The sequence below is a fragment of the Cherax quadricarinatus genome, chromosome 5 (assembly GCF_038502225.1).
Source record: "Cherax quadricarinatus isolate ZL_2023a chromosome 5, ASM3850222v1, whole genome shotgun sequence".
Taxonomy (NCBI): Eukaryota; Metazoa; Arthropoda; class Malacostraca; order Decapoda; family Parastacidae; genus Cherax; species Cherax quadricarinatus.
The window spans coordinates 48,287,798-48,300,440 of NC_091296.1; positions in this window are offsets into that span (position 1 = coordinate 48,287,798).

Consider the following 12,643-nt stretch of genomic DNA (forward strand, 5'->3'; position numbering starts at 1 on the left):
GGCGCCACTTGCTATTAATGATTTGGCCTCTAGTCTTCCATCAAATATTTGGTCATCATGTTGATTTCGCTATTGCCTGTGCAGGCGCTGACTGTCACCTCATTACAGTTTCTCTCCAGCATGCAGTCGACCGTGTTTCCAATTGGGCCACCACACGTGGGTTTAAATTTTCCAGCACTAAAACCCACCAAATTACTTTCACTAGACGCTCTGTCATCTCCGATCATCCTTTGTACCTCTATGGCTCCCGTATCCCTGAACGTGATACAGTCAAGTTTCTGGACCTCCTCTTTGATCGTAGGTTATCCTGGAAACCTCACATTACCTCTCTGAAGGCAACTTGTCACAGCCGGCTGAACCTTCTTAAAACCCTTGTCTATCTTTTATGGGGAGCTGATCGTCGAACCCTCCTTCGCCTACATTCCACCCTTATTTTATCGAAACTTGATTATGGTGACCAGATCTATTCAGCGGCATCTCCTGCTACTCTCTCTAACCTTAACCCCATTCATCACCAAGGATTACGTTTATGCCTTGGTGCTTTTCACTCTGCCCCTGTCGAGAGCCTCTATGCAGAAGCGAACGTTCCATCCTTATCCGATCGCCGTGATGCCCATTGCCTTCGCTACTATGTACGCAATCATGATGTCCGCAATCCTTCCATTTATAGAAGGGTCACTGATATTAGTAGACATTATTTGTTCGCCGCCCCTGTTTACTCCGTCCCTTCTCTCTTCGCCATCATTCGCTCTTATCTTCTCTTCAATTACCACCTTTCTATGTTCATGTAGCATCTCACTTTTCCCTACCCCCCTGGGAAGTTCCAGCTGTTCGAGTCTGTTCTTTCTCTCTCCCTTGCTCGAAAGCCCAACTGTCTACGGTCGCTTCCCGCTCTCTTTTTCTTGACCACTTTCACTCTCATTCTCATGCCATTGCTGTGTACACAGATGGCTCTAAGTCTTCTAACGGCGTAGGATTCGCAGCAGTGTTTCCGGACAGCGTCGTAAGAGGGCATTTACTATCTTCAGCTAGTATTTTTACTGCTGAATTGTATGCCATCCTTGCAGCACTTACCCGTATTGCATCTATGCCTGTGTCATCATTTGTGGTTGTCTCAGACTCCCTTAGTGCTTTACAGGCTATACAGAAATTTGATACACCTCATCCCTTAGTCCTCCGTATCCAACTTTGGCTACGCCGCATCTTTACCAAGCATAAAGATAATGTTTTTTGTTGGGTCCCTGGTCATGTTGACGTACAGGGCAATGAACAGGCAGACACTGCTGCGCGGTCAGCAGTACATAACCTACCAGTTTCATATAGAGGTATTCCATTTACGGACTATTTTGCTGCAATATCTTCCCACCTTCACACCCGTTGGCAACACCGTTGGTCTACTATGCTTGGCAACAAACTTCAATCTATTAAACCAAGTATAGGTTACTGGCCGTCTTCTTATCACCAGTGTAGAGGTTGGGAGACTACTCTGTCCCGTCTTCGCATTGGCCATACTCCTCTTACTCATGGATATCTCATGGAGAGGCGCCCTGCTCCTCTCTGTGAGAATTGCCAAGCTCCATTATCAGTCAGCCACATTCTGTTGGACTGCCCACTTTATCAACGAGCACGCAGAATTTACTTCCGTCGTCGTCTTCGCTCCGCTGCTCTCTCTTTACCTTCCCTTCTTGCTGATGGACCCACCTTTCATCCGGACTCTCTCATTGACTTTGACAACTGACTGACTTCACAAATTCTAATACCTTCAGCCCTTTCTACTTCAATCTCTTGCTACCCTCTACCCCCGTACTATCCCCTGCCCCGCTGTTTTCTGAAACCTACTGATCATTCCTCCTCCCTTCTGCCATCCAATACCCTCGCTTCCTTCCCTACCCTGCAGCGCTGTATAGCCCTTGTGGCTTAGCGCTTCTTTTTGATTATAATAATAATATTAATTTCAGACAAACCATCCTCGAATAGTAAAAAAATATTCATATGTATGATATGTCTTTGGTTATCATGAGTGAGAAGCACTAGTATGGCTGTAGTGTTAAACCATTTGTGTAAATTATTAAGTAAAAATAGTGCTGGGAGCTACATGACAACATTCCTCACAGTACCATTGCTTAGTGCCAACTGGCAAAGCCTGTGAATTTTTCTCTTGTTAAAAGTTTTAGTTCCTTGTTCATAACATTGTGTAAGAAAACCATGAAACGTTTCTTGACGAAGGAAAGGGGAACTGAAGGACAGAAGAGACGAGAGTTGAAGGCGGAGGAATCTAAGAAGTCAAGATAGTTCTTCACGACCTTCTTTGAAAAGCCAAGAACAAACTGTTCAGCATGTTCCATTGAGTCGCCTGCACCTGTTACAAGTTTGTTAGAATTGAAGGTGGATCAAGTACAAATGTGTCACAAGCCGAGGAGGAAATCATATTAGATAAATCCGAGTAAAACAAGATTAGAAGTAAGACTGCCAGAAAGAACGTGGACATGACATGAGGGTAAGATACTGGTGGTGAGGCTAAGTTTATTGTCGAGATTTTACCTGACGAGATTGAACTTGATACTAAGACTAGTGAAATGGATGTCAAAGCGCCTCGATCTGTCTTACCAGAAATGACTTAACATGATAATAGACTTCTCATGTTCGACAACGATACTGGAAGAGCAATTCTGCCTAACACGTTGAGGAAAGATATGAAGCTAAGTTCGAATTATTTCCAGAACAGTGATGGCCCTTTCCTATAAACAAATAACTGCTTAGTGAACAAAATTTGGTTTAGAAGGAAACTGGAAGATGGTCGTGATGAAAAAGTATCTCGCTCATGGTTGGTCTATTCCCATTCTAAATGTCTGTATTTTTTATCTCTTGACTTCTCTGTTCCCGTCAATCCTTATTGGAGCAGGAAAGTGAATTCAACCGGTGGAAAGTGCCTGGAAGGATTAGTTTTCATAAAAATGCTAAGAATCGTCGGGAGTGCTTCACACAGTGGAAAGATATGGAAAGAAATTTAGCTGAAAACAGAGTTATTGACGCGTAATGTCTTGAGAATCCTTCACTGAATAAAATTTCTTGCGACTCAGAACCTAGCTTTGCGAGGACACAAGGAGTCACTTAAGCTGGACGATGACTCCAGTGTGGGAAATTTCTTTGGCTTACTGAAATTACTGGTCATCTTTGACCCTATCATAAAAGAACACCTCACTCATGCGGAAATTAATCCTGGATCCACGTCTTTGTATGGAGCCTTCCTCTATTAAATGCTTCATCGAGGTTTTTCCGTTTCGTGGTCACCCTGAGGAGTGTGTCAGTAACTTCGCACTCCAGAAGATAGTGTGTTAGGGGCTGCTGGACAACGTGCCGACAGTACCTGGAGGGAATTCCGGGGATCAATGTCCCCGCGGCCCTGTCCACGACCAGGCCTCCCGGTGGATCAGGGCCTGATCAACGAGGCTGTTACTGCTGGCCGCACGTAATCCAACGTACGAGCCACAGCCCGGCTGATCCGGCACCGTCTTTAGGTATCTGTCCAGCTCCCTCTTGAAGACAACCAGGGGTCTTCCCGTAATGCCCCTTATTGCTGGTGGGAGGCTGTTGAACAGTCTTGGGCCCTGGACACTTATTGTGTTTTCTCTTAGTGTACCAGTGACGCCCCTACTTTTCACTGGGGGTATGTTGCATCGCCTGCCAAGTCTTTTGCTTTCGTATGGAGTGATTGCTGTGTGCATATCAGGGACCAGTCCCTCCATAAACTTCCAGGTGTAGATTATGATCTCTCTCTCGCCTGCGCTCTAGTGAGTACAAGTCAAGTGCTTCCAGGCGCTCCCAGTAGTTAAGGTGTTTGATGGAACTTATACGTGCAGTAAAGGTTCTCTGTACATTCTCTAGCTCTGCAATTTCACCTGCCTTGAATGGGGATGTTAATGTACAGCAGTATTCCAGCCTAGAAAGAATAAGTTATTTGAAAAGTATCATTGGCTTAGCATCTCTTGTCTTGAATGTTCTCATTATCCATCCTATCAGTTTCCTAGCAGATGTGATAGTGGCATTGTTGTGATCCTTGAAGGTGAGATCCTATGACATTACCACTCCCAGGTCTCTCACATTACTTTTCCTCTCTGTTGTGTGATTGGAGTTTGTAGTATACTCAGTTCTAGTTATTATTTCCTCCAGTTTTCCATAACGGAGTAGTTGGAATTTGTCTTCTTTGAACATCATATTGTTCTCCGTTGCCCATTGGAAAACTTGGTTTATATCTTCTTGGAGGTTAACAGTGTCCTCAATGGATGACACTCCCATGCAGATCCTAGTATCGTCTGCAAAAGATGATACAGCGCTGTGGTTTACATCTCTGTCTATGTCTGATATGAGAATAAGGAACAGGATAGGTGCGAGTACTGTGCCTTGTGGGACAGAGCTCTTCACTATGGCAGCATCTGATTTAACTCTGTTTACCACTACTTTTTGTGTGCGATTGGTTAGAAAGTTGAAGATCCATCTGCCTACTTTGCCGGTTATCCCTTTAGCACGCATTTTGTGTGCTATTACACCATGGTCGCACTTGTCAAAGGCTTTTGCAAAGTCTGTGTATACTACATCCGCATTCTGTTTGTTTTCCAGTGCATCTAGGACCATATCATAGTGGTCAAGCAGTTGCGGAAGGCAGGAGCGACCTGCTATGAAACCATGTTGCCATGGGTTGTGCAATTTTTGGGAGTCCAGATGGTTTGCTATCCTGCTTCTTAGAACTCTTTCAAAGATTTTTATGATGTGGGACGTTAAAGCTATTGGTCTATAGTTCTTAGCTACTGCTTTGCTGCCACCTTTATGGAGAGGGGCTATATCTGTTGTTTTTAGTGACTGGAATCTCGCCCGTGTCTAAGCTCCTTCTCCATAGCATACTTAGGGCCCGTGAGAGGGGTTCCTTGCAGTTTTTAATGAACACCGAGTTCCACGAGACTGGGCCTGGGGCTGAGTGCATGGGCATGTCGTCGATGGCTTTCTCAAAGTCTAGTGGAGTTAGAGTTATGTCATAAATCTGGCCTACATTGGCAGGGTTTTGAGGCACATTCATGAAAAAATTGTTTGGATCATCTATCTTTAAACTGGTTAGTGGCTCACTGTACAGCGAGTCATACTGCAATTTCAGTATCTCGCTCATTTCTTTGTTGTCGTCAGTGTAGGATCCATCTTGTCTGAGCAGGGGCCCTATACTAGAAGTGGTTTTTGACTTGTTTTTGGCGTATGAAAAGAAATATTTCGAATTTCTTTCAATTTCATTAATCACTTTTAGCTCCTCTTGTCTCTCCTGGATCCTGTATGAGTCCTTTAACTTCAGCTCAATATTTTCCACTTCCCTGGTTAGCACTACCTTCCGTGTATCAGATAATCTGGCATTCTTGAGGAGCTCAATGATTCTTCGTCTTCTCCTGTAGAGGGAGCGTCTCTCTCTCTCCAGTTTACTTTTTTTCTTTTGTCTTATAGGAATATACCTAGAACATACTTCAGCTACCTTGAGGGTGATCTTTTCGAGGCATTGGTTCGGGTCCATGTAATTTAAGATATCCTCCCAGCATGTTTCATTTAGGGCATAGTTTACCTGATCCCAGATGATGTTCTTGTTGAAGTTGAATTTGGTAAAGGTACCCTCATAACTGAATGCATTGTGCTGATCAGAACTCCTGTGCATGCAAGTCTGGACTTCGATTAGATTGTGATCAGAATTTGTTGTTTTTGATATTGTTATATTCCTTACCAGGTCCTCATTATTTGTGAAAATAAGATCCAGTGTGTTCTCCAGTCTTGTTGGCTCCACTATTTTCTGACTTAGGGTGTGTTTGTTGCAGAAATTCAGCAGCTCCTGCGTGTGTGACCTTTCATCTGAGCTACCTTCAGGGATTATTTCTGCTACGACATTTTTTGCTATATTCTTCCATTTTGTGTGTCTTAGATTGAAGTCACCAAGCAGCAAGATGTTTGGGGATGGGGCTGGAAAGTTGTCCAGACAGGAGTCGATTTTTGACAGTTGTTCTTTGAACTGTTGGGAAGTTGCATCCGGTGGCTTATATACAAGTACAATGACTAAGTTTTGGTTCTCGATTTTTATTGTCAGAACTTCAACTACATAGACAAGGATGTCAGCCACAGCACCGTGTCTTCCTTTGCAGATGACACCCGAATCTGCATGACAGTGTCTTCCATTGCAGACACTGCGAGGCTCCAGGCGGACATCAACCGAATCTTTCAGTGGGCTGCAGAAAACAATATGAAGTTCAACGATGAGAAATTTCAATTACTCAGATATGGTAAACACGAGGAAATTAAATCTTCATCAGAGTACAAAACAAATTCTGGCCACAAAATAGAGCGAAACACCAACGTCAAAGACCTGGGAGTGATCATGTCGGAGGATCTCACCTTCAAGGGCCATAACATTGTATCAATCACATCTGCTAGAAAAATGACAGGATGGATAATGAGAACCTTCAAAACTAGGGAGGCCAAGCCCATGATGACACTCTTCAGGTCACTTGTTCTATCTAGGCTGGAATATTGCTGCACACTAACAGCACCTTTCAAGGCAGGTGAAATTGCTGACCTAGAAAATGTACAGAGAACCTTCACGGCGCACATAACGGAGATAAAACACCTCAATTACTGGGAGCGCTTGAGGTTCCTAAAACTGTATTCCCTGGAATGCAGGCGGGAGAGATACATGATTATATACACCTGGAAAATCCTAGAGGGACTAGTACCGAACTTGTACACGAAAATCACTCACTACGAAAGCAAAAGACTTGGCAGACGATGCAACATCCCCCCAATGAAAAGCAGGGGTGTCACTAGCACGTTAAGAGACCATACAATAAGTGTCAGGGGCCCGAGACTGTTCAACTGCCTCCCAGCATACATAAGGGGGATTACCAACAGACCCCTGGCAGTCTTCAAGCTGACACTGGACAAGCACCTAAAGTCGGTTCCTGACCAGCCGGGCTGTGGTTCGTACGTTGGTTTGCGTGCAGCCAGCAGCAACAGCCTGGTTGATCAGGCTCTGATCCACCAGGAGGCCTGGTCACAGACCGGGCCGTGGGGGCGTTGACCCCCGGAACTCTCTCCAGGTAAACTCCAGGTAAACATCATTTGTGGTGTTCAGTATCTCTGTGTAAATGAGCGACTCTTTGACGTACAGGCCAACCCCCCTTGTTGCCTTTTCTTTCTGTCGCATCTGAAAGGTTGTATCCAGGTATCCATATTTCACTGTCAAAGTAATCTTTTGCGTGGGTCTCTGTGAAAGCTGCGAACAGTGAATTTGACTCCTCTAGAAGTCCACTAATGAACGGTATTTTGTTGTTTGTGGATGGCTTAAGGTCCTGTATATTAGCAAATATAAATGAGGTTGTGTTGCATGTTTGTTGGGGGGATTTTGTTGATGGCATCAGTAGTTGTGAGCCCGGAGGTGCCACTGGCTGTGCCTCCAGTCCAACAAGGCTCCAAGGTGGTGGACCATTTTGGTTATCTCTTTCCATTTTCTTTCTTCGTTTCCTACCCCTAAAACATCACTTGGGGTGTTGTCATAGCTACCATAGTTTCTATGATATGTTGTATGGCACATCTCCTCAGCTTTGTCTACCATCATCCTGGCTGTGGGAAAGCCCAAACGAAGCCGATGGATGGCGGTACACTACGCTCTGGACCAGCTTCTATCATATGGAGGGGGTTCTCCCTGAGTCACTGCTCGGTACCACTAATGAGATGGGGTATCACCTAAGACCTCCCCCATAAGTTTCATGGCTCTGGCAGCCACCAGTTTGGTCTGTCGTAGGCTGATGGGGACAGTAATCCCAACATGTGGATAGTCTGTTGCTGCCTTGGCTGCATCATCTGCCGCCTCATTTCCCCGGATGCCAGCATGGCTGGGGATTCAGTTCAATGTCGATCTGTTACCCTGAACTTCTAAGGCTGTCATTATGCTCAGGATCGATGTGATGAGGTGAACATTGTCCTGTGGTTGAAGATGGGAGAGGGCATTGATTGCAGAAGTGGAATCAACATGTATGACAGGTCGGAGTCGATGTCGTAGGGCATGTGACAATGCCTGCTGAATTGCCACCAGCTCAGCTTGAAGGATCGTGCAGTGGTCAGGGAGTCGCCAGCCTTGTGTGTGACCATTGTGGTACAGTCCAGCTGCTGCTCTCTTCCTGTCAGGGTCGACAGAACCATCTGTGAAATACACTGCACATGTGCCTCCCTCTGCCAGTGCCATGCTTGTCTCAGCATGATTGTCGAGGGTGTCTTGACTGCAGAGACGTTTAGAGATGGGTAGCTGCATGATGCAAACATCGGTTGGACCTGGGCGCCAGGGAGGTGGTGGATGGTACCCAGCAGCAGGAAGGTCACAACTCTTCTCAAGGAGTAGTTGTATAGGCAGCAGCTTCCGCCCAGCAGCACAAAACGAACGAATTCAGTAGTCCGTGAAGAGTGTGGGATCTTGTGTCATGGTTGTCAATATCCGTCTCCTTAGTGGGGTACCTTGCTGCCGGTGCAGAATCGTGGCCACTTTGCAGGCGTTTATGTATCTTACTTACTCTGTCAGCCAAGGAAGGAAGCCGGGCCTCAAATCTGAGACATACTGTGTTGGTCCAGATGGGGGCCCCAAGCATAGTTCTTATCGCCTGGTTTTGTACGACCTCCACCCTTTGCCTGCTCTGCGGGAAGGGATGAGCTAACGCCGGTGCACCGTAGTCAATGAGCGAGCGTATAGCTTGTATATAGTACAAGCGAAGTACATCTTTGCTTGCCCCTGCACGGTGCCTCGTCATGGCTTTCATGGCGTTGAGTCTGAGTAGAGCACGAGATCTGACATACTCGGCCTGTTTCTGAAAGGTCAGCTTTTTATCAATGTAGATTCCCAAGCACAGATAGGAGCCTGTCCACTCAAGTTCTATATCCTGAATACGTAATCTATTCACAGGATCTGGTCCCTTGAACATCATTGCAAAAGATCTTGAGGCCTAGTTCCTTGCAAGACTGCGTAATTAGGTCCAAAGCTCTGAGCCTATCGGTCTAAATTGCCTTTCCCATTCACTACGAGTGCAAGATCATCAGCATAGCTGAGGAGCTGTATACCACTATGAGAGGGAAGGCTCAAGTTCCTGCATAAGGAGGTTAAACAGGGTAGGACTGAGCACACCTTGTGGAGTACCGTTTTCCAGGGTTTTAAAGGAAGAGTAGTGTCCCTGAAAGCTGACACAGGCCTGCCTGCCCCTAATGTAGGACTCTATCCAGGCCAGCAGGCGTCCTTTAATTCCCTTCCGAGCTACTATTGCCAGAATTGCTGTGGGGCTGGCTAGCTCAAATGCCTTCTCAAGGTCGAGGTAGACAAGGATACTAGGTTTTTTGTTACTATCAGCAATCTGGCTTAGTAGAGTGGTTATGCACTCTGCTGTACCCACTCCTTTGGTGAAGCCAAATATGTGATGATGAGAGGGTCCAAGTTTCCCTAGGAGGCGGTTTAACACCATCCTATCAGCAGTCTTGGCTAAGCAGCTGGTCAGCGATATGGGTCTCATACTGCCTGGGTCCTTGGGCTTTGGAATTGGTACGATGGTAGCTTTCTTCCAAGCTGCTGGGAGTGTCCTGGTCCTCCACGACTTGTTAATGACGTCTAGTATGGCCTCCCATCCACTCTGCCCAGCCCGTGCAATCATGGAGTACATAACACCATCGATGCCCGGGGCAGTGTCACCTGTGTTCTTAATGGCACGTCGGAGTTCCAAGTCCGTGAGGTCTTCATCAGTCACATCTTCCGACTCACATGCAGCTTGTATCGTTAGCTGGCGCTGTGGCAGAAAATCCGTCTGTATATTCTGGATGTCCTGTGGGAGCTGAGTGGAGGCTCCCCTGGAAGTGAAAAGCTCCACTAGTTTCTCAGCTTCCTGGGATGGGTTCGGGTGTGCTGGTGGCCTCTGCTTGCTCTTGACAGTTGCTATGTTGAGCTTGCCCCATATCTCAGATAAGGTAGTGTGATGCCCGAATGTTGAGCACCACTCCAGCCATTTCTCAGTTTTTACTCTGAGAGAGAGACTGCGGGAATGCTGCACAATGGCTCTGAGTATTCCTGTTCTCTGCTGTAGGGTTACGCCTGTATAGCTTCCTAAAAGAGTTGATGTGGTGGTTCTGCTCCCGCACCTCGTCGTTGTAGAACCACCAGTCTCTTTTGTGAGTGCATCCTGCAGACTTCTTTGGAATTGCGCACTCTGCTGCCTGGATGAGAGCAGTGATTAGCTCCTGTTCAGCCGTATCACAGTCTTCAGATAGAGAGTATGTGGACCACCAGTCACGAAGATAATCCTGGAACACCTTCCAGTTGGCCCTCTTTACGTTCCATCTAGGAGGCAGCACAACTGTGGGAGGCCTGTTGATGTTGAAGGTGGTGATTACTGCAAAGTGGTCACTGACAAGGTGAGGATGAGTTTCCCATGTGGCTCCTGCTGCGAGTTGTCTTGACCCGAAGGTAAGGTCGAGGCAGCCACCCAACAGGTGTGTGGGGTCTCCATTGTTTAGCAACTTTACCTCTGGAATATCGTGTAGGAGCAGTGCTGTGTCTGGCAGCAGCATTGGTTGCTGAGCGAGTGCGCAGCATTGGGTGATGTGCTTTGAAATCTCCACCCACAATAATACACTCAGTGCGTGCTAGTGGAGGAGCTCTGCAATGTCGAGGGTGTGTCTTGGGTTCTTGTAAATGTTATAGATGGTAATGGGCGCCCCAGGTATGTGCGTAAGGATGGCCTGTACCTCGGCATCCTCCCCACAGTCCACAGGGTTGGCTATAACCTCGTGAGGTATTGTATTGGATACAAATACAGCCGTGCCTCTGCAGCGAAAGCCCGGGTCCATGTGCCGAGAATACCCAGCAAAACCGGGTAGTCTTGGGCACATAGTCGGGACAGTCAGAGTTTCTTGTAGCAAGCCGATGTCAACCCGATCCCGAATTACTGCCTCGAGCAAGAGGTGCTGTTTGCCCCTCAGACCCTGAATGTTCCATTGTAGGACCTTGAGGGTGTGATTTGGTACCGAGGTTATTTCATCGCTGTTGTTTCCTGAGCTGGAGACTGAGTCCTGCCCGCTCTGAGAACCTGCAGATTCATGGCATCCACTGTCTCTTCCTCGGTCAGTAAACACACACTCAGGAGCGTACTGACCATCTGCCGGAATACGCTCTGTTGTTTCGTGGAGTTGATTGTGTTGCAAATAATATCCATGAACACCTTGATGAGTGCTACGAGATCCTCCCTGGTGAGGGTCTGCTTTGGGGTTGGGTTCGAAACAGTGGACATTATCTGGGCTGTTGTGGTCTGTAGGGACTGCTGAGGGTTGGATTTCTTTATTGTATGCACCGTGGTTTGTTGCTGTATACCAGGTTGGGTAGCCGGGATCTGCTGGTGAGGTGCCAGTTGAGCCTGCAAAGCGCCTGTGCCGGGTAAGAAGTGCCTGCGTTGTCGTGCTATGGCCGGTGGGGGCTCGTTCAGTGCCGCCTGCTGATCGCATTGGCAAGATGTACCCTGTTGATGCCTCCTGTTCCTCTTGTTTCTGTTTCTTCGTTGAGGTAGGGGTGCAGGAGGTTCTTGACCTTGACGCCTGGTTGAGGCTTTGAGGGTTGGGAATTCCTGGGCATTGACTTGGGTTAGCTGCGGAGAGATCTGCGGTATGGCAGGGTTCTCTGCACCCATCGTCTGCTGAGAGTGATGATCCGTCGTAGTCTGTTGCCGAGTTTTTGGCGTCTTCCAGACTCCTTGAATTCTGGCAGATTACTCTGTTCGGACAAAGTACACCCAGGTGTCCATAACGCTGACACTTGAAACAGCGAACTGGCTCTGCTGTGAAGGTCCTGACATCGTACCTGCCCCAAGAACCGAGGTTCAGCTGGGATGGCAGTGGTCCTACATGCTGAATGAGGACCTGTCGGGTTGGTGCGTTGGCTGCCGTCTTTGCCTTGAGACGTTGAGCTGACACCACACTGGGATGAGCTTCTACTGCCTCGATGGGCATCATCAGCGGGTATCGCATCACTACACTCTTGATCTTCTGCCGAGAGTCCAGTTCCTCCAGGGTGAATGAGCGATCTGTCTCCATGACTCTCTTCAAGGTGGTGTACATTTCCTTGTTGAGAGGAGTCAATATTGGTTCTCCCCTCAAGTTGAACCATATCTTGAACTTCAGGTTGTGTCGTGATTCCAGGTATGAAACAACACCATATTGGGTTCTGTGGTCCCCGTAAGACTTCACCTTGAATTTGCCATGACGGTTGAGCTGGTTTGCCTGCTCCTCGGACGGACGGCGCTTCTTCTTCTTGTCCACAGGGGTCCATCCTTCTTGGTTTTCGGGGGGTGGGGTATTTATTTCCTCCCCCGTTTCCATATTCGCTGGCTCCATGGATGGAACTGTCAGATCTGCTACAATGTGAGCAGGATCTTCCTCTTCCTCTGATGATACGGAGTGGTCTCGCAACTTCTTCGCTAGAATTGCGCCCATTTCCAAATCCGAGTCCTCCGTCATGTTCATGGAGCATCGTGGCCTCTTCTTTTCGGCAGAAGCCATGTACCTATCTTGTGATAAGGTAGTAAAAATAGGTGGGAGCACCCGTATT